Consider the following 23,535-nt stretch of genomic DNA (forward strand, 5'->3'; position numbering starts at 1 on the left):
CTGAGTGAGCTTGAGAAAGGTGGAAGAATGCACTGAGCCTGCCATATGCTGTTTACAGTACAGAAACGTGATTGAGGCTCATGTCTGATTTCATGATTAGGACATTTGTTAAGAGATGAGGAGTCTAGGGACATTTTAATTACTGGTGTAATGTCATAAGAAGAGACTGAGAACATCATCTTCCTCTGAGTGCCCTGTATTTGAGGAAGCCTGAACTCAGATACTTTCCCTCAGCATGAACAGTCTAACTCCTGAGGTCCTGTAATGGCTGTTCTACTTCCAGCAACTTTGTAAGTCTTAACCTTCTTTTCTATTGTTTTGCCTACAAGTGATTTAGAAATGGAAAAAAAAAAAATTCAGGGAAAGATTAAAAAAATAATAATCATGATATGATCTGAGGTGATTTTTTTTTTTTTAAAAAACTGCTGCACCAAAAAAGCAAATTTTTATACAACCATATTTTAGTTAAGTGCAAGGAATATCTGGCTAAGTTTCTGAACTAGAGGAATACTTATTCTCTGTGAGTCTCTGGTCTGAGTCCTTTAAGGTTTAGTCATGATTTCCTATTACTTTGAATAAAAGGAATAGAAATGCGAATGCTAGAGATGAATAGAGGATTCATTTTCAAAATGTAAGTCCAACATTCTTACTCAGTTTTTCTTTAAACTACTTTATTACTGGTATCCTCAGCCTGGCTCTTTCACACTTGTTCTTCTTGTACATATGGGGGGTTTACTATTCACAACACCCACCAGGCTGAATACAATCACAGAAACACTGTAAACGTCATCACTTCTGCTTAGTTCTGTGCACATTTAGTTGCACTAAATCATAGAGAGAATAAAATATGGGAGGACGCTTCTGTAATAAATTCTGTATGTGTAACCTTTAAAGGAAACCTCATAACCAAGGCAAGTAAACCTGCAGAACAATGTCCAGACTTGAACATCATACAAACCCCTATGAAGCCCGGTAAAGATCTGGCTGATATTCAGGAATTACTGGCAGATTAAACAGCAGTGGAAAGAAAAAAGGTATGTTTATCTTAACACGTTATGTTTTGCTATTTCCTAACTGGACCATACTTACCACACAAATACTGAAAGTTGTTACTTGAAATGGTATCTTAAAGCAAATGCTGGAACAAACTTTTACTTATGAAAGCTAAAAGCTGTGACTAGTTAGAAAGTACAGTAAATCATACTTGTAGAATTTAGGCAAGGTTTAGAGTCTGTCAGTTTTATCTTCTTGCATCATATACTTCAGCAAGATGTCATTTATTTTCTTGTATAATGAATAACCAAGCTTATCTGTATCTGTTCTGATATACCTCCTACTCATTTAAGCTGCATACTTTGTGACACATAAATAGTTGATTCACACCTGGATGAAAAAAATGCATATAAAATTGACATCAGTAAACAAAAAAATATTTCATTTATGTGGATCATTTTACGTTGTTTGTTGCTTTATTTTCTACAGACAAATTCAATTTTGTGTGCCACAGTATCAGTTCATAAGAATAAAAGGCCTTCTGGTTGTCAGAACTAGACCATCCAGTTCAGCCTGTAAGTATCTTTGATTTCGTTTGGCCACACTGTCCTGTTTTTTCTCCCTTCAGATCACACATCTCTTGGCACAGAACTCTTGAGAAGCTGTGTTTCCTTATAGTTTTTGGTTTAACTGGCTCACATGCTTAAAACTGGTGATTTGAGTGTTAATAGACTTTATCTGTATTAGCTAAAATTAATTTCTTACCAATTTGGTATGGATTAAAAGAGTTTGTCACTGTAAAAATAACAGTATGATGAAAATACAGCTCCTAGAAAGAAAACTAGGATCCTCTACCAATTTCAGTAATTTATATTCTGGGGGTTTTTTTTTGGTTTTTTTTGTTTTTTTTAGTAAAGCAGTGCTAGTATGCCAACTAATTTTGTTCAGAGAGAAGAAGAGCTTGCAGTAAGACTTGAAAAGTCACAAGAAAGATAAAAAACAAACCAGAAAGGACAGAAGACTCTCAGACAAAACACAGCAGAACTTAGTAGCTGCAAAACAGAATGTGTGAATGAGGCTATAAGGTGAAAGACATAGCTGAGACTGTAAGTACTGCAAATAAGTTAGCTGAAGTTAACTTACTTTACATAAACTATACAGCAAAATATAAAATGGAAAAATGCTAGCTGAGAAAGGATCATCTTAGAATCTGTTTAGTAAAATCTGGGACCCGCTAACTACATGAAAGCAGTGTTAAAGTGATGCAAGAGAAATCAGAAATGCCATACAAAACCAATCCAGTCCTCTGTCTACTCCAGTATTCTGTTTTTAGCAGTGATTCTCAGTGCTATAACATGTTTTAAAGAAAGCTGGAAGACATGTAGTAAGCGATTATAAAATCTGCCCTGAGGAAAAAGTTTCTTCCTGCAACGCATCAGTTAGAGGTTGTTTATGCCCTGAGGCATGAGGATTAATATTCCCTCCAAATGTTTTTGTTTTATAAAGCTTTGCCTTTTTTTCATAAAAATGTTCTTTTTAATTTTTATTATTTTTAATTCTACTGACCCTCTGGAAGCCAAGGATGTCTGCAACAATAAATTCTACCATATAGTTATTTAATTATGTGATAGAAATATACTTTTATGACTCTAAAGGGCAGCTGGAATAAGTGGGTGCTTCCGAAGACTTACTGAGATCATCACTGACCAAACACAAAGGTGAAAAGAATTAAAAAGGCAAACCATATGGTGAGGGAAGGAGGGAGATGGAATTTAGAGAGAACAGATAAAATAACAGTACTGTTTCACCAGAGAGTTGCCATTCATCTCATCCTTGTGACTGCCATATACAAACAGTAAATATGACAAACATTAACTATAATCAGTTGTGAATTATAATCTGTTTAGATTGCATAAACCCCAACTTTCTAATGTTCAGTGAAGATGACTTTACTAAAACCAAAATTCCCAAGACCCACAGTCTTAAGTTATCCTTAGAGTATCTGCAGCAATTATAGGAAAAGAGAGGAGGCTTGCAACTCCTGTCTGGACAGACAAATTTCTTGCATTCATAAAGCTTACTCAGTGTATATATTGTAAATAAATGAACTGAAAATATATTCATGTTTTTAGGAATCTGTTTTCTCTAGCTGTTGCCTTAGGATAAAAGACTTGATCCTGAAAACATGGGTAGCAAGACTACCTATGCACAGAAGTTCATTTATATAGTCAAATCTTTGTAAACTGCAGTAGGATCTAAACTGAAAATATCCTAAGAAAGAGCTATTTATGAAGACAAATTTTTTTTACTTTTATTGTTTTAGTAAGTTATGTGCAAGATAATTCAAAAAAGAAACTGCAGTGCTCAAGGTGTTAAAGATTAAATAAAGCCTCTCACATTCTCAGTTTTTAAAGAAAACAATATGCTACTATTTTGTGTTTTTCTTTCAATATCTGAGCTCTTAAGAGATACATTTTTTTGTAGTAGACAGGAAATGTAGATATTTTCTGCTTTCTAAATGAACAATATGGTTAGCATATAACTTAAAAGTATGTGTGTAAAGAACAGGAACTTTCAGGTAAGTATCAAGTCTCACAGGAGTTCTAAAAAAAATAAATGAATGTAAGACCTAGTAATTCTATGGTGACCCATGCCCACCTAACATATTCTGAAATACATATTGGTTACAGAAATCTCTCCCAGCCCAAATGTTTCACATCTATAAAAAGCAAAGTGAGAGAAAGAACAGATCAGAAGGGGATGGATGTTAAAGAATGGCAGGATGAAATGGGAATGCAATGACAAATAAAGGTCTTAGCTGTGGCATTTAACCAGAGAGCGACAGTGGAGGTAAAAAGCTATCTTGTTTCTGGTGATGCTTAGGGAGCAATTAGAGAAAGATAACCTTCTTGAGTTCCTGATGCCAAAGAGCTCTGCTGCTGGTGTCAATCTTTCAAATGGCCTGTGTGGCCTCCAAGCTAGTGACCTAAGAAGAAAAACTGCTGTTTTGCCTTCTGCCCACTTTCTGCAGCAATGCCTGTCCTATGACTACTCAAAGAGGAAGTCCTTCCTTTATTCTCAGTACCACATTCAAGATATAAATAGCTATTAGAGACGATGCTTAGAGGAAGAAGGGCTAAATAAGCCCTTAAGTAAATCTGCATCCTTCCCTCCCAGCTCCCACCTCATGCAATATTTTAGTCAGAGATATTTGCAGTTCTCTTTGTAATTCTATCTTTTTTCCCTATGCCTATGCCAAAATCAGGACTCCAAACTCTGGCTGGTAAGATCTTATAGTTTAGGTTGTTGTGATGTCTGAAGGACTTGTCTTGTTTGCAAACTGATCCTAATTCCATTTTTATTTACCCTGGTAACAGGTAGCACTGAAATTTGTATAGTATGGATTCTTTTGTGCCTATTTTTCCCGTTTTGTCTTTTTCTCTCTAATGACTTTTGCAGACATTTTCTGCTCATTACATGACAGCCAAATTTACGCTAAGGCTAGGGGAGCTTGCCATTTTGTGTATGTGTGTATAAAATTTCAAAGAACTTTAATTAGCAGGTAATTTTTTATTCCTTTAATCATAGCGTTCATTTAACACTATGCTAACAGTTTTAGTTATAATTGAGCTAAATAGAACGGTCTAAGCCTTGAGAATGGGTAGATTTATTATTTTACCTCAAATTTGTATACAGCATTGGGTTTTGCTTTCAATGAGGCATATTTCTTAGAAAATGTTTAGCTATGTAAACAGAGAAATGGAACAAGACACAGACTGTATCCTCAGTCTGATGGGTGTACAATGATGAGCTATTGCCTATTAACTGCAATCTGCATTTAAGCAAGTCAATTTCTAATCAGGAGAGCTCTTTGGCACCTGAGTTTAATTCTACCTTTAAGACCCACTTGCTTAAATCTTTGCATTGCTTTTGGACAGGGTCACTTTCCTGAAAATTGGGTATGAATAATGACTGGTTTTGTGTTGAATGCTCATTTTTAACCTAATAAACCAAAGCCCCTAGACCCCAACTATTTCAGAAAGGGGTGTTGTTCATTGTCAATGTTCTTGCAGTGTGATTTACATTGTTGTTTACATCTACACATTGTTCATTTAGGTAAAAAATCCATAGTTAAAAACTACCACAGGACAGATTTACTGTATAAATAGAGTGTAGCAGCTGGGAAGGAGCCATTAAAGTCTATTGAGCAATTACCATGACTTTTCAAGAACAATATTTATCTGAAATTCCACAAAAGCTCAAAAAACCTGTTCTATTTTAGCAGATAACTTCAACTGGAATTTGTATAGCATTGTGTATGTTGTTGGTATTGTGCTACGAGAAGGTTTTTTTTTCTCGTTTATTTCACTTGTTTCTCCATGAGATCTCTGCACTCTTTTCATGGATGAAGAAGCTGGTACGTTTTTTAGTTTTATGGGTTTTGGACACAGTCCATAAGATCATCTAAATACCAAGCAGGGAATTGCAATAAGAGAGGGAGTTATATGGAAAAAGAAGGTATTGAAGAGAGCAGGAGAAAAGTGACATTGACAACTATTGGCCCCAGCAGTTCAACCTCTCTAAGAAGACTTTGAGACACATTTTGAAGATGGATTAACTAAAGATGTAGAGTTAAATGGAAAATGGCAAAAAGACAAGATGGATTTATAAGAGGGGAATGCATATCACAAAGACATGATGTCTTGCCTTGGTAACAATTGATTTTATAGACAAGAAAAATACAATAGAGCTAATCTATCTGGAGTTCAACAAAGAATTTGATTTAGTGTCTCAAGGACAATAATTATTATTTCAACATGAGAAGGTATAACAAAATTATGGTATGGATAATGGTCTACTGAAAGGAAGGTGAAGCAGGTAATGTTGAAAGGGGAAGGAGCAGTTTGAAAGGGAGTTACCAGTAGGAAGTCTGGAGGCCTGACATTGAGAATAATTTTATTAAATGTTGTTGCTGGTGGCCCCGGTGTATGTGAAGAGAGCATGCTGGTGAGGAGTCCTACTAAAACTACTTGTATGCTCTTACAGAGGAGGATTAGAATTTCCAGTAGGTAAAACTAGCATAACAAGCTTGTAAAAATACTGGATTTTGTCAGGGATCTGTGTAAATACAGATGCCAGCAGTGCAGTAACATTGCTAATGAGGACTTAAGTTAGTTCAGCTAAATTTTTTGCTAAACTTCTTCAGTTACACTATTTAAAAAAACTTGTTTATAGGAAATATGGAGAAGGTAGAGAAGACTGTATTTGGAGATTCACAGCTTTCAGAAAGCAGAAATTATTGCCATTTCCTATTTCACTAATAAGATCTTCTTTTTGGAAAAAAAGGAAAGGTGTAGAACCTCATGCCACCTCAAATGGTCATTAAATTGGAAAGTTATAAGCAAAATAAAACAGAAAGACATCCAGTTTCAGAATTACTGCTTAACAGAATGCATTTATTTGCAAATGAGCAAAAAATGCATTATCTTCAAAATGCGAGCCAAAAATCTTAATGCAGGCAATCAATTCTGTTCCCATGAACACAGAGAGAGTACCTTAGTGCAATACAGAACTATACAGGAGGAGGTCAGGACTTTTTCTTACCACATATGTTAGCTTTTAACATCCTGCAACGTACATTGCAGCGTTTCTCCTGCTGTTTGTCTGCAACTGACATACACAGCTTTTCACGTCTCTCGATTTCTTGATTCACCAGAATACTTTTTTCCCAGGTAGACTGCCCTCATTTTGAAAATTTACATTTGTATTCTGGATACAAGTGAGTAAAATTTCAGTTAAGCTTGCTCTGAAATGTCAGAGAAAGTTAAATAAATTGGGAGCTTTTGAAACACATTTCTGCTTCCTATGTATGACAGCCTCATAGCTCAGGCTTGGGAACTGATCTGGTTGTTTAATATATTTTGAACTAGAGATATATTCCTTAACATAAGTGGCCAAGGAACTTTCATGTATCAGCAGAGCAGTCTGAACTTAAGCAAGAATGTAGAGAGGGGACACTTGTTTCTTGGATATTAACACAACTAAGCTACACATTGAGACATAGGAAGGTACCAAAAATGCTCAAAATATACCCATTTCCCAAAGTAAGTATTTCCAAAGTAAGGATTATACATACCAGGCTTCTAGTCTTTTGTCTCAGTAGTCCTTTATCTGTGTGTGTAGGCAAGCAAATACAGACAGATGACATAAACAGATTTTGGTAATAAGAAAATGATTACAAATAGGAATCATGTGGTTTAGGTTTGAACAGGTATCGCGTGTTGTAAAGGCACTAAGTGTACTCACAATGAAATTTCTTGTAGACCTTTTAAAAAATAATTGCAGAATTTTTTACTTGGACAATGTACACAAACAGCACAGAATGGATGACAAGAATACTTGTAGGAAAATACATGGATTTGCAGGACTGCAAAAGCAAATGGGATCTCATTTTCCGGAGTGGATGAACAGGACGTAGACTGAAAAAATGCACAGGGCCTTGGCTGTGCTCTCTGTGTGGTGGGCAGCGTCACTGAGATGGTAAGGCAACGTAACCTTTGGTTTGCAAAATTATAACAGGACATTTTGGTAGCTAGTGCAGTTTCATATGTAAAAGCACTTTGTAGTCCCTTGCCTAGTCTCTTCGGGCTCCTTTCAGGCATCCTTGCCTCAGCGGTGGGCATATGGCCCTTCTCCTTAGACAGCAGCAATGGTAGCAATTGCAGTGGTTGTAGGAACTCTGTCAGAAGTCATTACTCTCACCCTGCCCATGTTACATGTTTCGCTACTCATGCAAACAATTAAGCTTCTTCCTATAATTTCATAAACAGAGAAATAACTCTGCCTTAGAGTTTTGTTGCTGCTCGCGTTCTCTATTGAGGTGGTGTGACTTACACATTAGCCCTTGATTTAGGCCATTACTAGAAATCTAGCTGCACCACACCAACTGGTGATTTTGGTTCCAAAATGGCAGCGTGTTACACTGCAAACTATGAATGCTCTTAGGAATTAATTTATTTACTAGCTTATTAGGAAGAGTGGTTTTAAGCTTTATTAAAACAATTTCCAGACCATTTTCAACAAATGCCAGAGATTTTTAAATAGTCATAAATGCTGCACATGCTGGCAATAAAAGCATACATCTTTCTAGCAGCAGGACTCAGCCTTCCTTGAAATACTGTTTTGGACACTGTGAAAGAGATGTTGCAGTTGCAGGAAAAATGGAATTCTGCTTGGTTTTAAGACTGTGTCGATAGTAATATAATGCACAATATCTGTAAAGTGCTGTTTATGATGCTACCATCAGCTGCCACTTCGCAGAATACCATTAGAGAGTGATATTTACTATAAGAAAATATTCTCAAGAAGCAAAGTCAGCTACAAAATAAAATCAATGATAGCTTGCTTGCTTTAGATGAGTCCAGTTTTGAGATGCAATTGTATCTGTTTTCATGGAATTAGCTGTAGACAGGGAGCATTCACTGTATATGGCTCTGCCTTAGGATATCATATAACAAAATATAGGGGGCCTGGAACTTATACTAGCATGAGAATATTGGTAGAATGCTTAAACAGATAATAACATTTACAGATCTGTTGGGACTATTGCTTAGGTGCTGTATTTGTTTCTTCTGTGGTGTGAAGTAATTTTTGACCACTAGATGGGACTATACAACTTCATGCAATAGTATTAACAGCAATGTTTGAGAGTTCTACTTGCAATTAATACTTCCCCCCCCCACACTTTACTGAAAGAGAGCTTTGTCCCCACCCTTTGCAAAGGGTGAAAACAACAGAGCTTCTTGTAAACAAGAATCTCTGTAATGCTAGTGAGAACAAAAAATAACAAACATTACAGTCTATCCCCCAAAAAGAGCCAGCATGCATATAAACCAGTTTTAAAGTTGTAACAAATCAGCTTATCCTCTGTGGATACTAACACTGCAATCATACTGCTTGACTATGCACTACTACTACATATTTCGTCTTCCTCATATTTTTCCTTGGTATGCAATTATCTTAGCTGTTAACAGCTGAGTCTGACTTTCTAAACTATGCATTATACACATTTCTTTCTAATCTTAGGCTCAGCCAGGGTTCTGTGATACTCTATTCAGATTAAGACACTATAAGAAGTAAAAGAAATGAAAACCCGTTATCCCTTTCCCAGCTAATTCATTACATTCTTCTTTAGTTTTCTTGTGATTAGATTCAGAGTGATCTGGAGTCTGATGTAGCAGTAAAGCACTTTCCACTTTGATGAACTCTGCAGGTTTTATTTCATTGTGAAACAATGTTTGGCGGATGGAAAACAGGTCTTGGTTGGCTGTTGTGATTCTAATGCTTATTTTTCCTTCAAACATTTTTCTTTTTTCATTTTGCTTGTTCTTGATCTTAGAATAGTAGTTGCACCATGGTTCTTTTCATCTGATGTCTAAAGATGTTGACTTTAATCAGCATAGGATAACACATTTAAATCCCAAGGCTGTTTTAATCTGGTATGTGCAGGAAAGGTCTTGACCATGTGATAGGGGTGTTGCTGAATTTATTTTTCTTTCTTGTTGGAAATGTGAATTTCAAGCTCTGTGACTGTCTTTTAAAAAATGAAATAAAAGGAAACAAAGCACAACTTGATTTTTTGTTTGTTTGTCTGGAACATTTGATAAGAGCATCTGGAGCACACTTACAACTTTAAGGACCAACTCTAATGAGATAGTGATGTTACTCACCCAGTCTTTTTGTGGCAAATACTATCTAATTTACTGATATATCTATGCTGCATATCTAACCTGGCTTTTACCATTTAAGCTCAGGCACTGAAAGCCATCTAATTTTTGGTTTATTGTATCCCACTGAGAATTTCTACTCTAAAATAACAAACCAGGGGATCAAAATACTATTATTCCATTTTAGCTAGGCAGCACAGAATAGAGACATTATCATTAACATGCTGAAATAGCACAGCTCGTTCAGCTGACATGCACATATGTTGAATAACAGTGGCTTCCAATGAAAATGACATTTTGGTAGACGAGTGTTGGTCCACCATGGTTAGTCAGATACCCTCAGCAAGACATAAAGAGATGAATTCCCAGCTTCCAGTAAATGCCCTTTCCCTCTAAGGTCCAGAGATGTCTCAGAAATGCCTTACAGTTATTAACACAGAGAGCCAGAAACACAGGAAGCAGAACGGTCAGGTTGTCTTTTACCATTGCCAGGAAGAGGTTATCAACTGACATAATCAATGTGGTTTCTAGTTCTTACTGCTGTGTAAATGGTGTGTGCGTGTCTGTATGCAACAGTTATCTAGCTAGATAGATATAAACGTGCATTCTGTTTATTTAATGACAAATGAAGTGTGGTTACAATATATTCATATATATTTGAAACTAACTCTCTTAACCTTGGCTGATACTCAAGTTTCATTGTGGGTGAGGAAATCTGACTGGCAGGATTCTTTGGCATTTTCAAAAATCTACAGATACATCTTGCTCAGCACCATCTAAGACTTATTGTCTGTGTGTACAAAGAAAAAGATAGGCTGTTCTGTGTATATTATAGAAAGAGCATGGATAAGTACATGCACATACACATGTATATAAATATATATGTGTGTATGTTTTCATAAGCGCATGTTGAAGGCTACTTCTCCAGGCACTGTCCTAGATGCATTTAGAAAAGTTCTTAGTCTGTCAAAGGTACCTTGAAAACTGATGGAACTGTTCCAGCAGTAGCACCCTTTACTGGTCAACTTACTTTAAAAATGAAAACTGGATTCAACTCTGCATATCCGGCTTCATGATCGGTTCCATGAGCTTGGTTTCCAGCTATATCCCACAAATTGTTATGCAACATGGAAGAAAAATAATATACAACAGCTGCAATTTCCCAAGCAGAGATGCCTGGCATGGCAACACATGCTTACCTATTTCTCAGTTTCTTGTCACTGCCTAACAGGGAGAAGAAGAAGGTTGTATCTGTGTGTGCAAAGGGAAGACTGCAGGGAGAGACTGTTTCATGTCTGAACAGAATTGCCTAAGATCCAGGAAGACAGACCAGTCTCAAGAATATTCTTCACTCCTTTCCTGAGCTTCACAAAGCAGGTATGTGAAAAAAAAGTCAAGCTTTCTCCCCCCCTTAAAACACTTATCCTTTTTACAGAAATTTTACAGTTCCTTTCTTCCAACAATAGCTTAGACTTATACACTCTCCTCCACGGAGGGGGATTATTACTGCTGCTCCTGTTCTTTAGCTAAAGTAGAAGGCAAGCGCTGCTGCTGCTATAGAAGTGAGAGACCCTTTTCCTTCCTTATTCTTCATGTGCCCAAGTGCCTGTCTGCTAGAGGGAAAATTCTGTCTTTAGGCAGACCTACTTTTGCATTAGAATTCCTGATTTTCAGAAAATACATGACTACTGTTACTTCTTAGAAATCACATTTCTTTACAGGTAAAGCTGAAACATCTGTTTGCATTTGTGTGTACAAGCTTGAGTTTACACAAGATTTTATGCAAACCTTATTGAGATTATGTGAAGTTCTGTTCTTGCGTAAGACAAAAGCTGTATTTTGAGGAAAACCCCCAAAAGGTAGTGTGGAGGTTACTTTTACAGGAGTAAGCTCTTCCTCTTACTCAACAGGTTTATACAGTGTTAAGAGGTCTAGCATGGACATTTGAGGAGCAATACCCGCAATATGCGGATGGCATCCAGACTTGTCTCACTGAGGGAGCTGAGCAGGCTTCTTAGCCCATCACTAATATGGGTTTGTGAATGAGGGCTGCCTCCAGACACCATTACTACAGTTTTATGGGGTCAACAGCTGTAACACAGTTCCTTTGAGGGAGGAAAGTCACTCGTTCGTTTTGTCTTAGACAGAACAAGCTGACGAAAAGTGTTTCATATACCAGTGGTTGAGATGACATTAACTGGGTTAATGAGGTTGGCTCTCTGGTGTGGTGTTTTACACTTTCAAACCTGCCCTGACTGTAGGGGTTAAATAAGTGACTAGAGATGTGGATGCTGGACTTGGAGAAAGGAAGGCATAATTTTGAGATTTGCTTGTATTGTAAGTGGGTTAACTGTGGCTTTCCTTCATTTTTATCATATCAGAACCTTTAACTATGAACCCTATCTAATCGTGTGGATTTTGCAGAGAAGTACTTATCTGGCTTGAGTTACAGGCTAAGTGAAGCAAACATCAATGTGTCCTATTCCCTGGGGTATGTAATCATTATAAATTGGGTACTAGACTACTCATAGAGAGCCCCAAACAATAAAGTGTTTCTTCAAAAAGGTAAAAGGGCACATCTTCCCATTAGCTGCCTGAGCCTGTTTGGAAGTTTGTAGTGAAAGGAAAAAATGGTATCTGACGACAGCCAGGAACACCTTTTGGACTCCCAGGTCCTGAAGGATTTTATAACATGTTCATTTTGTAATATGAGGGCTAAAAAATATAAGACATTTAAGAATGCATCAATGTGTGGTCTCAGTGGAGAGTACGAAAACCAAAACAGCTGAGGAATTGTTTGAGGATATCTCCCAGTGGACAAAGAAGCTCTAAATTGCATATAGCACAGAATGTGAAAAAGTTAAGTTGGGCTATGATTCATGCCCCTAAGAAAGTTCTTTTCATCTTTCAGCAGAGATAAAAAAAACCAAGACCCCCCCCCCAAAAAAAACCCCAACAAACATGGATAGCTCTGGGAATAATGTATAGAGGAGCTATCAGGTAGGATGCATTCTTTGTGCCTCTAGGAAAAACTGCAGTATTTTGTTTTTTAATATATACTTAAGAATTAGATAAATCTGTGATAAAAGGAGGTAGCTTTATTACCAACAAGAGGAGAAGGCTGATACTGGATTTGTTTTATTTTTTAAATTCTTGAGATACCCTCAGGTTTCCAGCAGATTCCTTTAGAAAAAAACCCAGAAGATAAATGCTCCCATTCATACAGTCATTCAGTGTGCATTTTAGGAGGCACTGTTCCCTCAGGCTACTACCAGTCATGCTAAGGCTTACCAAGAAAGTGTCAAAGTGTGCAGATGATGTCTGAATATGATGAAAGAATGGTAGGAAAGCATGACTAAAGACTCTGAGCAGCTGTGGAAGAGGTGGACCTGTTAAATTAAAGCATACTAAGGAAAATGTTCAGTTGAAACGAAGATAACATACTTGGACAATATTGTGCAGCAAAGTGAGCAGACAGGTCGTATTAAAGCAGAGACCATCAGCTCTGTAGTTTCAGATGTCTGTAAGGAACTTACTGGTACGGTCCTTTTCTCATAAGACAGCCCTGGAGATGTGTGGCTTATGCATCACTGGCTGTAAGGAAAATTAAATAGAAAAAAAGTCTTTGGCCTTAGTCTCTGAGAATAAAAATGGTTTGATTTCATTATTTACTGAAGGCTAGAGTTAGCTGAAACTGACTATAAGCCACTTACTGCCATTGTCAAAAGGTGCCTGGCAAACTGCCTCTAGTGAATAAAATCATTTTCAGCTGCAAATGCATGCTTTTTCAGAAAACAAGATCTGAAGAAAAATTGGGTGGTTGGAGATACAGATTCTCAGACCACTTGACAAAAGCTAATGGGTAGTGCTCCAGAGTCCTAGGTTATAAAGTCCTAGGTTATATAGTCCTAGGTTATATACCTGGCCACCTGTTACAAAGCAAGCAGACCTGCCCTGCGAAGACAAAACAAGGGGGTGATTCCTAGTACTACCATCATGATATCTTCTAGGTGGTAAAACAGACTATTATCCCTAGGCAGTCAAGTATTTTAGTAAAGAGGGTTTTGTTGAAAGATACCTAAAGAGCTACAGAAGAATATCGTAACAGGGAGATAAGAAGGTGACACAGAGCTGGAAAATATCTTTAAAAAAAATGATATTTTATACACCGTGAAGACTGATACTAATGAATTCATAAAGCTTTGTTCCATACATCTAGAATAGGGGAGAGTTTAAGAACAGTAGTTCTTGTAGACAGCTCAAGAAAAAATGGCTTCTGAAGTAATGTAGGCACAGAGGTATTTGCACTTAGAAAAAAAAATTAAACATCCCTCACCACCTTGCATTCATTATGGGCTGCTGTTCTCTCTTCATTGTTAGAACTATGTATTTACAGATAAATCTATGCTATGCATGTCAAACGCATTTTCATCAGACATTAACTATATTATATAATAGTTCACAATAGAGTTCAGTTTTAGGGTATATGAGATGAACCACATCCTGTCTGGCCTATTAAAAAACTGTTCAAGTCATCCTTTAATCTTTTCCTTGGCACCGTCAAAGACTAAAACAGCAGAACGGGTGTTTGTGTTGTTACCTGCTGGCAATTTTATCAGTATAAAACTACAAAGTAGAACACCTTCCCCTGTTAAAAACTGCTATCAGAGCACCTAGGGATCTGCAGTTAAAGGTGCAGATAAAGCAGATATAACTTTGTATAATCTGTTGGCTGTAATGACCTGTATATGGAGATACGGAAGGTGCTACCATGTCATGGAAATGCTGCTGAATCAATCTCTCATGGTCACGGAGCTTATCAATCCGGAAATACATGTACTACTGAACTCTCTGATTCCTAGCAGGACTTTTTTTGGAAGAGCCAGACTAACCAGGTACAGACAGGAATCTTTTTTTCTAAATAAAATGGGGGGGTCTGTGTGATGATGAGTCTTTGGTATTCCACAAGCCTTGCAGGATGGCCCTTATGGTCACTAATCCTGAAATATGGTCTGGCATCCTCTTAGAATAGTAGGAAGGAGGGGAAAGTTGACCATGTTTGCAGCAAAAATAGGCTCAGAGTAAGCCAATTGCTTATAAATGTAACACTCCCTTATGGAGACCTGTTTTCTGTTGTTCACTCCCTCATAACCATTGGATTCATGTTTTAAGTCCTGGGATCCTAAGAAGAACCAGCATGTGACTCACCAGAGAACCAGGAAGGTGCCCAGCAGGTCCTTCTCTAAAGGTTGTTTCGTTATAGCCTCTAAACCAATACATGCTTTTACCTCTGGCAATGTTTATTTTCAGGATTTCTTCCTGCTCTTTCTGAAATGTCAGGCTCAGGCTGATAAACTGTTAGATGAGCTCTTGCAGATATCTCCGCAGAGGAGCTGGATAACATCTGGCAGGCAATGGGTTCTCTATTTTAGGATTGCCAGGCTGCAGGGAGTGTCCCTGAGGAAGCCTTGCAAAATGGTGTACTGTCAAGGATTGTAAGCCTGCCTGTGACTGTCATGTCTTGATGACAATGGATAGCTGGATCGACCTTCCCAGGGGAAGCCGATTCTCTCCTCTGGTGAGAGTGTGCAGAAAACACCTGCAGCTCACACACCTTTTTCTAAGGAATCGCTCACAGCAAGACAATTTTGCACTGCATGCCTAAACCTTCCTGAAAAATGGGCTTTGCATATGCTGATCAACATGCATAAGTCAAACTGGGAGTTGGGGGATGACAATAAATACATAGGAATGTAATGGATCTAGACTGCAGGCTCCTGCTTTATGCATCCCAAAGGCATAGATGGACTGTCCTGGGACAATCCAAGTCACCTCCCTGTGTGTTTTTCCATGCGCTCACAGTCAGGGCTACACAGCCCTGTGAGAGCATTAGTCACGTGAAGGGTGCACGGGGGACCAGCTAGGCCAAACTCTTCTGGCTGATGTCTCAGGTACAGGGGCATGTGGCTAGGGAGAACAGTAACCACAACCATGTGGCTGCAGAAAGAGATGGCACATATGCACACGTGTGGCAAGCCATGTTGACTGGACCTTGTCACCCCAAACTCTGGACGGGTTGCTGGTTTCCAGATGGAAATCTCAGTTTGTGGCTGAGGGAGTTGGACTTGGGACCTAAGCACAGGGGAATGCTGTCTGCAGGCTCCGAAGAGCTCAGCAGGTCTTTGAGTGCAGCCACGTGGCTCCACCCCTCAGATAGCTGTGGTTTGGGGTGAGAGGCAAGATCTTGCTGCCCTCACTTCCTCTTGTATAGTGTGATCCTGTGGAGCATTTTAGGAAGGATATTCTTTGAATGCAGAAAATATCCTTCCTTGCAGTGCTGCCAGCAAAGAGGGCACCTAAATGACAGTGCTACAAAGTTTTTGTGGGGACATGCTCTATATGAAGCTATTCTGGCAGTAAGGCATGGATGGTAATACTGGTGTTGGTAGCCATACTAGCCTGTCTTGTGGAGTAAGTCTTGAAAGATACAGATGATTCCTAGTGCAAGGAGTCATCTGAAGTGCCAGGAGTAGTCCTCTACAGCATAATTTAAGGACCAAGTGCTAACTATCTTTCATGCTCAGGCATACCAGGATGCACTCAGAGAGCTCACTGTAGATGAGAGATTTGACACTAAGGATGCTGCCAGGGTTAATCTAACAAAAGAGTATATATACAAGCTGTAGTAGAGCTACAATGCAAAAAGAGAATGGGTGAGCTGAGAGATGCCAGAGCCCTGAAAGTTTAAAAACCAACCAAACAAAACTGCTTAAAGACCTGAATGTTTGGAGTGGTTGTGGTTCCAAAATATTAAAACAAAAACTATACTTACTGCCTAAAATTGCTTTAAATTATTTTTTTTCTAAGAAGGCAGCTGAAGTTTCTGTTGACTTGATTTACACTTAGTGCAGCTCATAACATGCTATTTCACTTCAGCTGGTGACCGTAATGTTTTCAGACAAAGAAAAATTGAAGCACAGTTCTATAATGAAAGGCCATGCAAAGTTGAAATGATTCATTTGCAAATGCTAACACAATAGTTTCCAACTTCTTGATTTCTTTTTTTGTTCATTTTGGGTTTTTTTTTTTTGATTGAAACAATTTATTGAATTGGGTAACAACAGGAGAATTCTTTCAGCTCATTCAGATCTGCATATTTTGATGAAAGAAATGAACCAAATATTGTCACTCAGCTCTACATTTATAGAATCATAGAATCATAGACTCATTTTGTTTGGAAAAGACCTTTAAGATCATCAAGTCCAGCTGTAAACTTAACACTGCCAAATCCACCACTAAACCATGTCCCTAAGCACCACATCTATATGTCTTTTAAGTGCCTCCAGGGATGGTGACTCCACCACTTCCCTGGGCAGCCTGTTCCAGTGCTTGATAACACTTTCAATGAAGAAGTTTTTCCTAATATCCAATCTAAACCTCCCCGGCACAAATTGGGGCCATTTCTTCTTGTCCTATTGCTTGTTACTTGGGAAAAGAGGCTGACACCCACCTCACTACAACCTCCTTTCAGGTAGTTGTAAGGAGTGATAAGGTCTCCCCTCAGCCTCCTTTTCTCCAGGCTAAACAACCCCAGTTGCCTCAGCCGCTCCTTGTTAGACTCATGCTCCAGGCCCCTCACCAGCTTGGTTGCCCTTCTCTGGACACGCTCCAGCACCTCAGTGTCTTTCCTGTAGTGAGGGGCCCAAAACTGAACACAGTACTCGAGGTGTGGTCCCACCAGTGCCCAGTACAGGGGAACAACCACCTCCCTGCTCCTGCTGGCCACACTATTTCTGATACAGGCCAGGATGCCGTTGGCCGCCTTGGCCACCTGGGCACACTGCTGGCTCATATTCAGCCGGCTGTCAACCAGCACCCCCAAGTCTTTCTCTGCTGGGCAGCTTTCCAGCCACTCTTCCCCAAGCCTGTAGCGCTCTATGGGGTTGCTGTGACCCAAGTGCAGGACCCGGCACTTGGCCTTGTTGAACCTCATACAATTGGCCTCGGCCCATGGATCCAGCCTGTCCAGATCCCTCTGTAGAGCCTTCCTACCCTCGAGCAGATCAACCCTCCCTCCCAAATCGGTGTCATCTGCAAACTTTTTGAGGGTGCACTCGATCCCCTCATCCAGATCATTAATAAAGATATTAAACAGAACTGGCCCCAATACTGAGCTCTGGGGAACAACACTTGTGACTGGCCACCAACTGGATTTAACTCCATTCACAACATCATCATTTGGTCCTAGGATATCTTTATTTTGGAAATGCTTAATAATTTGCCTTATCTGTGAAAATTTTGTGTTAAAACTCCTGTGCCGTTAAGACCTAACAGGAGACCCAGGCAGTCTTGTATCATGGACTATGTGCTCTAAGAGTACACATGAAAAGAGAAATGATGATGGAAAGAAAAACGGATTATTTATTTGTTATACTTTGGTCATCTTGCTTGCTGAAGACAAGTTATATTCATTCTGCTCTGACCTAAAGCAATTTCTTTGGTAATCAACACTGAGAAAATACCATAAGGCAACCATGAGCACAGGATTCATGTGGTAGCACAGATGCCATTCCCAGCAGGCTTTCAGTGAGTGAAAATTGTGCTCATCTTCTATATTCAAGAGCAATCTTCTCTAGCTTTGCCATTCACATATTTGCTCTCACAGTGTCTTACATAGCAAAATGGTGACTATGATGTTTAAGAAATGTAATCACAAATTCTCTGCATCAGCAAAGTTCCTTCTTTTTGTAGGAGCTTATGCATTTTCTATTCAATACTGAAACTGTAATAACTGTTTTTAAATAAGCAATTTATCACTGAGAAAAATTATGATCTTATTTCTTTATAGTATTTTTATGTGTCTTCTTAATCAAAGTTCAGATCTTAGATTTGTTTAAAAAACTAATACTAAACCCCATGCTCAGTAATAAAGGTAAAATTGCACATAAAACCTTCTTTTTTGAATTCTCGCAAGTTGGGGTTTTTTTTTTAGATTTTGAATAGAATAGAATAGTTCATTTCTGAAGTCAAGATTTTTCCTTTTATGGTGTGATTATATCCTACTAAGACTCCTGGGATAGAATTCTAACATAAGTAGGTTTGTCCTTAATATATTCAAACCTCATCAATTTTGCTTAAACGATATTCAAGCATGAATGTTAACTACTAGAATTGTAGGCTTTGGAGTTTTGTAATCACTGTGGAATCACGGTGGAATAAGGAAGATGAGATTCTTTTATGGTTCTGACTGCACTGTTCAGCAGAGGCATTGTGCAAATCACTCAATTTAATAGAGACTGATTCTGAAGTAAGTAAAAACAGGAGAAAAAGTCTCCCAAAGAGCCTTTTCAGCATATAGTTTTAGGGAAGGTAGTTTACTTGTGATCATACTGCTTTTTCATCAGCAATATTGTCTCCTCCCTGTCTCTTACTGCTAAGTTACATAGCATTTGAGGAAGAAACAGGTAGGCATGTGTTCATAGCAAGTTAGCATAGATTTATGCTTCATATAATCAAGGAAGGAGCTATCTCAGGATTAGCCCAGAGAACAGGGCCAGCCAGTGCACAGTGGGCTGTTCTCCAGATAGGGCTTCTGTTCTGATGAGTATTTTTATATTCACATTGCTTGTTATATATTTGGAGGAACTTCCAATGTGTACCTGCGGTTAGTGCTGTATAGTGTTGTGTGATTTATGTAAGAAGGGACCCTCTGTGAAGTATGCATAGGATAGGAAGAGCTTCTCAAGAGTGTAAGCTAGAAAACTCCTGAGCTCTGATACATCCTCTCTGTTTTGACATGTTTTTGCTCTTTTGGGTCGATGAACTTTTTGACTTGCTTTTTTTCATAGTTGATAAGCTGTTCATGTTGCAGACAGTCTTTTTATCAGACTTTCTCCCCTCTTTTCCAGGAGCTTGACCTTGTTGTATAGATTTTAGTTCTAGACACTTTTACAACAGCTGAGTTCAAAGAGCGCTTCTCTGCATCCCCGCTGCTCTCCTGAGGCACACGTTCTAGTGTGTTAGTCAACCTGCAGCTTCATTTCCCTTCTTGGTATGGTGTGTAGGATGCTAGGTCTGAGGAGTTTTGTGGCTCAGAGACTTGCCTGTTCCTAGGAAAAGAAGTATACTTGATCAAGAAGGATAATTTCTGAGCTATTTGTATTTGAGTTTAAATCATACAATCCAAGAATAGGGTAAAATACAGAGCACTTGCTTTCCCTGCAGCAGTTTAGCTTCTCAGTCCAAATCTTCAGCCACTGTTAGCTAATGACTAGAAGACAATACACTGATACCATGATATAAAGACTTTCCCTTTTTCCTTGTACCCTAACATAAACAGTCTAAATAATTTGTGAACATGGCTGATATCGGTAGGCAGAGCAGTTTGAGTCATGATTTCTAACTAGGAGAAAATTCAGGAAAAAAGAAAACGCTACAGAATACTACATGACATAATTTTTTGCATTATGTCACATTGATGATGTAATGAAAATAAAATGATACGGGGAATGTAACATTAAAAGTTGAGATTGCAAAAAAACCCCCCACCATATAGAAAGGAGAATTCTGTGAGAAAAAGGTTGAAGAGATAGTGAGGGAGAGGTTGTGTCTCAATACATGAACAAGAAGAGAGACTAATGTGTGAAAAGGGCAGAGGAAACCTCTAAGAAGTCAGGAGGAAATTGTCATATGGCATTTGTTGGTCAAGAGTTTTTAATTAGAGATGTGTAAGAATTTGAAGTTAGTGAAAGTAAGACTAACATAGAGGCACATCTGAAATGCTACTCTACCACTGTGTCTTGGGTATAACTTCAAACTTTTTAATCTTAAAATGCCATGGGCTAAGTTGTGGTCTATTATGCCTGTGTACCTCTAGCAAAAGCACTTGAATTCAAAAAAATTACGCCAGCTACTAATCAGAGCAAAAGCCTTCTGGCTTGAAATCAACATGATAAAGGAGAAATAAGATAACTGGCAGTTCAGAGTACAGGAAAGCACTGAAAGTGAAATCCTAAACGCTAGTTTTAAATTACCAAAGAGGACCTATGAATACTGTTCTGATAGTCATTAAATGAGAAAGAAGAACTTAATAGAGAAGATCATCCTGTTTTGGGTATACACATATCTTTGACCTTGCTGCATTATTCACTCTTTGAAATTGAGGAACTCAAAAGTATTACATTATATATAGGCCACTCTTTTAATTTTTTATCAGTACTTTTCTCCCAATGTTATTTTAAAGTCAACACAGCTAACAAAACCATTTGTTACTAATGATCAGGATCACTGCTATTGAATATTTGTGCCATAATTGAATGCTGTTAGACATGTAATTTGAATTATTTTTGTTGGTTACTGTGTTTTTTTTTCAGATTTGCTAGAGGTCCTTTCCCATAGGGAAAAAAAAAGTTGCTAAGAATTAAGTTTTAATTATGCCAGAAAAGAGAAGCAAATACAAGGTATGGTATGAAAGCAGTGTACCTGATAAACACACTTGTCATGATGTCAGAATTTGTTGCTATGAATGTGATGTCATAATGTAAACAGTGTCAGAAGTAATGTTTTTATGAAACACTGGGCAGAGTTTGTCTCTTATAGCAATGTAATCTGGAATTACTTTTTAGACGTGTGTACAATCAAGATTCAGAATTAAGGTCAAGATTCCTGTCTGTATTGGGTTTACACGGCAAGGTTTTGGTAGCAGGGGGGCTACAGGGGTGGCTTCTGTGAGAAACTGCTACAAGCTTCCCCTATGTCCGACAGAGCCTATGCCAGCTGGCTCTAAGATGGACCCACCGCTGGCCAAGGGTGAGCCCATCAGTGATGGTGGTAGCACCTCTGGAATAATTTATTTAAGAAGGGGAGGAAAAAAAGCTGTGCAACAGCAATTGCAGTGGAGAAAGAGAACATGTGAGAGAAACAGCCCTGCAGATGCCAAGGTCAGTGAAGAAGGAGGCGGAAGAGGTGCTCCAGACGCTGGTGCAGAGATTCCCCTGCAGCCTGTGGGGAAGACCATGGTGAGTCAGGCTGTCCCCCTGCAGCCCATGGAGGTCCACGGTGGAGCAGATATCCACCTGCAGCCCGTGGAGGACCCCCTGCCGGAGCAGGTGGGTGCCCGAAGGGAGGCTGTGACCCCGTGGGAAGCCCATACTGAAGCAGGCTCCTGGCAGGACCCGTGGACCCGTGGGGAGAGGAGCCCGTGTTGGAGGAGAGGAAGAGTGTGAGGAATCCTCCCCCTGAGGAGGAAGAAGCGGCAAAGACAAGGTGTGATGAACTGACCCCAACCCCCATTTCCCATCTCCCTGTGCTGCTGCAGGGGGAAGAGGTGGAGAAATTGGGGGTAAAGTTAAGCCTGGGAAGAAGGGAGGGGTGGGAGAAGGTGTTTCTAAGATTTGCTTTTATTTCTCATTATCCTACTCTGATTTGATTGGCAATAAATTAAGTTAATTTTCCCCATGCTGAGTCTGTTTTGCCTGTGACAGTAATTGGTGAGTGATCTCTCCCTGCCCTTACCTCAACCCAAGATCCTTTCGTTATATTTTCTGTTCCATGTCCATTTGAGGAGGGGAGTGATAGAGCGGCTTTGTTGGGCACCTGGGGTCCATCCAGGGTCAACCCACCACACTGTCATTCATGCAGCTAGTGTTAGAAAGAGAATGACTATTATGATTGTCAATACTTTTCTTTGGAAAGAAAAATGCATATTTTTATAAACTCATAAAAAAGTACTATTCATTAATGATAAAGCAAAAGATACTGTCACTGCCCACAATTTTGTTGCTTGTAACCTGAATGTTATTAAAAACAAAACAAAAAAACCCCAAAAGCCCAACACATATCACACATTGTATTTTCATTGTTTTGCTGTTTGAGAAATGAGTTCAGGAATGGATTAACTTTTTGTGTATTTAATAAAGTAACTGTCAGAGACTTTAAAAGTTTTAACAATATTTGACATTTCATCCTTTATTTAAGTAAGGGCTGACATTAACTTTGGATTGCTAACTTTTCCAGACAAGCCAAAGCTGTTCTTTTGAGATGTAAATTATTTTGCTGCTTTACTTAGCTGTGAAATTTCCTAGATAACCTTGAGGTCTCTCTTGTCTTTCAGAGCAGTCACATGAAAGTGGTTAGAAACTGTGACCACTGGAAGAAAGTAGCAAATGACAGGGAAACAGTGGGCAAGACTTGTATTAGAGTACAAACAATAACGTCATCATTTGAGACGCAACTCATTCTCTACTGCTGGTAAATTTAGTAAAGGTAGAGGACTATGAGCAGTTCACAAAATTTGGACTATTAACAGTCTTCCCCCCACCTCCAACTGTGTTATTAAAGTAATTACATTTAAATTAATTTTCAAATTTATTGAATTAGTGTATATTATACTGACAAACAGAAAATGGCTCTTTCTTAGTTAACACACATCCAATATCTAAATATTTGAGTTAACGTATGTTTTTGAGATTTAGGTTGCACTAAGTAGTTTTACTGATGTTCCTCAGAAAGGCCAAACTTAACCCTCAATTGCCCAATTCAAAGGAGACAACCTTTCTTCAAATAGTTAATGTTCTCATTATATAAGACTTCTCTTATTCACAGCATCATATGAAATATTAAGTGCATATTTTGAAAAGTAAACTTGACTAGTTATGTAATTTGTCTCATAATGCAGTAAGTGGCAAATTTGACTTATTTTGCTTCCTCACATCTTTAAAACTGAACAAGTCAAGTATTTGGCTGATTTCTTTATGGGGTCAGTCCTGAAGACATTGAAATAACTATAATGCGGTTAATTTCAGTGATTGCATGATTT

At 38.5% G+C, this 23,535-nt stretch overlaps 1 long non-coding RNA gene across 1 annotated transcript; it reads left to right on the top strand.

Moving 5' to 3' along the window:
• On the top strand, positions 1–21,478 carry LOC128152507 (uncharacterized). The gene is made up of 4 exons (XR_008238676.1): positions 1–290; positions 1,483–1,568; positions 10,951–11,096; positions 21,092–21,478. It is a non-coding gene; the product is annotated as an uncharacterized LOC128152507 (long non-coding RNA).
• The last annotated feature ends 2,057 nt before the right edge of the window (positions 21,479–23,535 follow it).

This window comes from Harpia harpyja, chromosome 2 (assembly GCF_026419915.1).
Source record: "Harpia harpyja isolate bHarHar1 chromosome 2, bHarHar1 primary haplotype, whole genome shotgun sequence".
In the NCBI taxonomy this organism is placed as follows: domain Eukaryota; kingdom Metazoa; phylum Chordata; class Aves; order Accipitriformes; family Accipitridae; genus Harpia; species Harpia harpyja.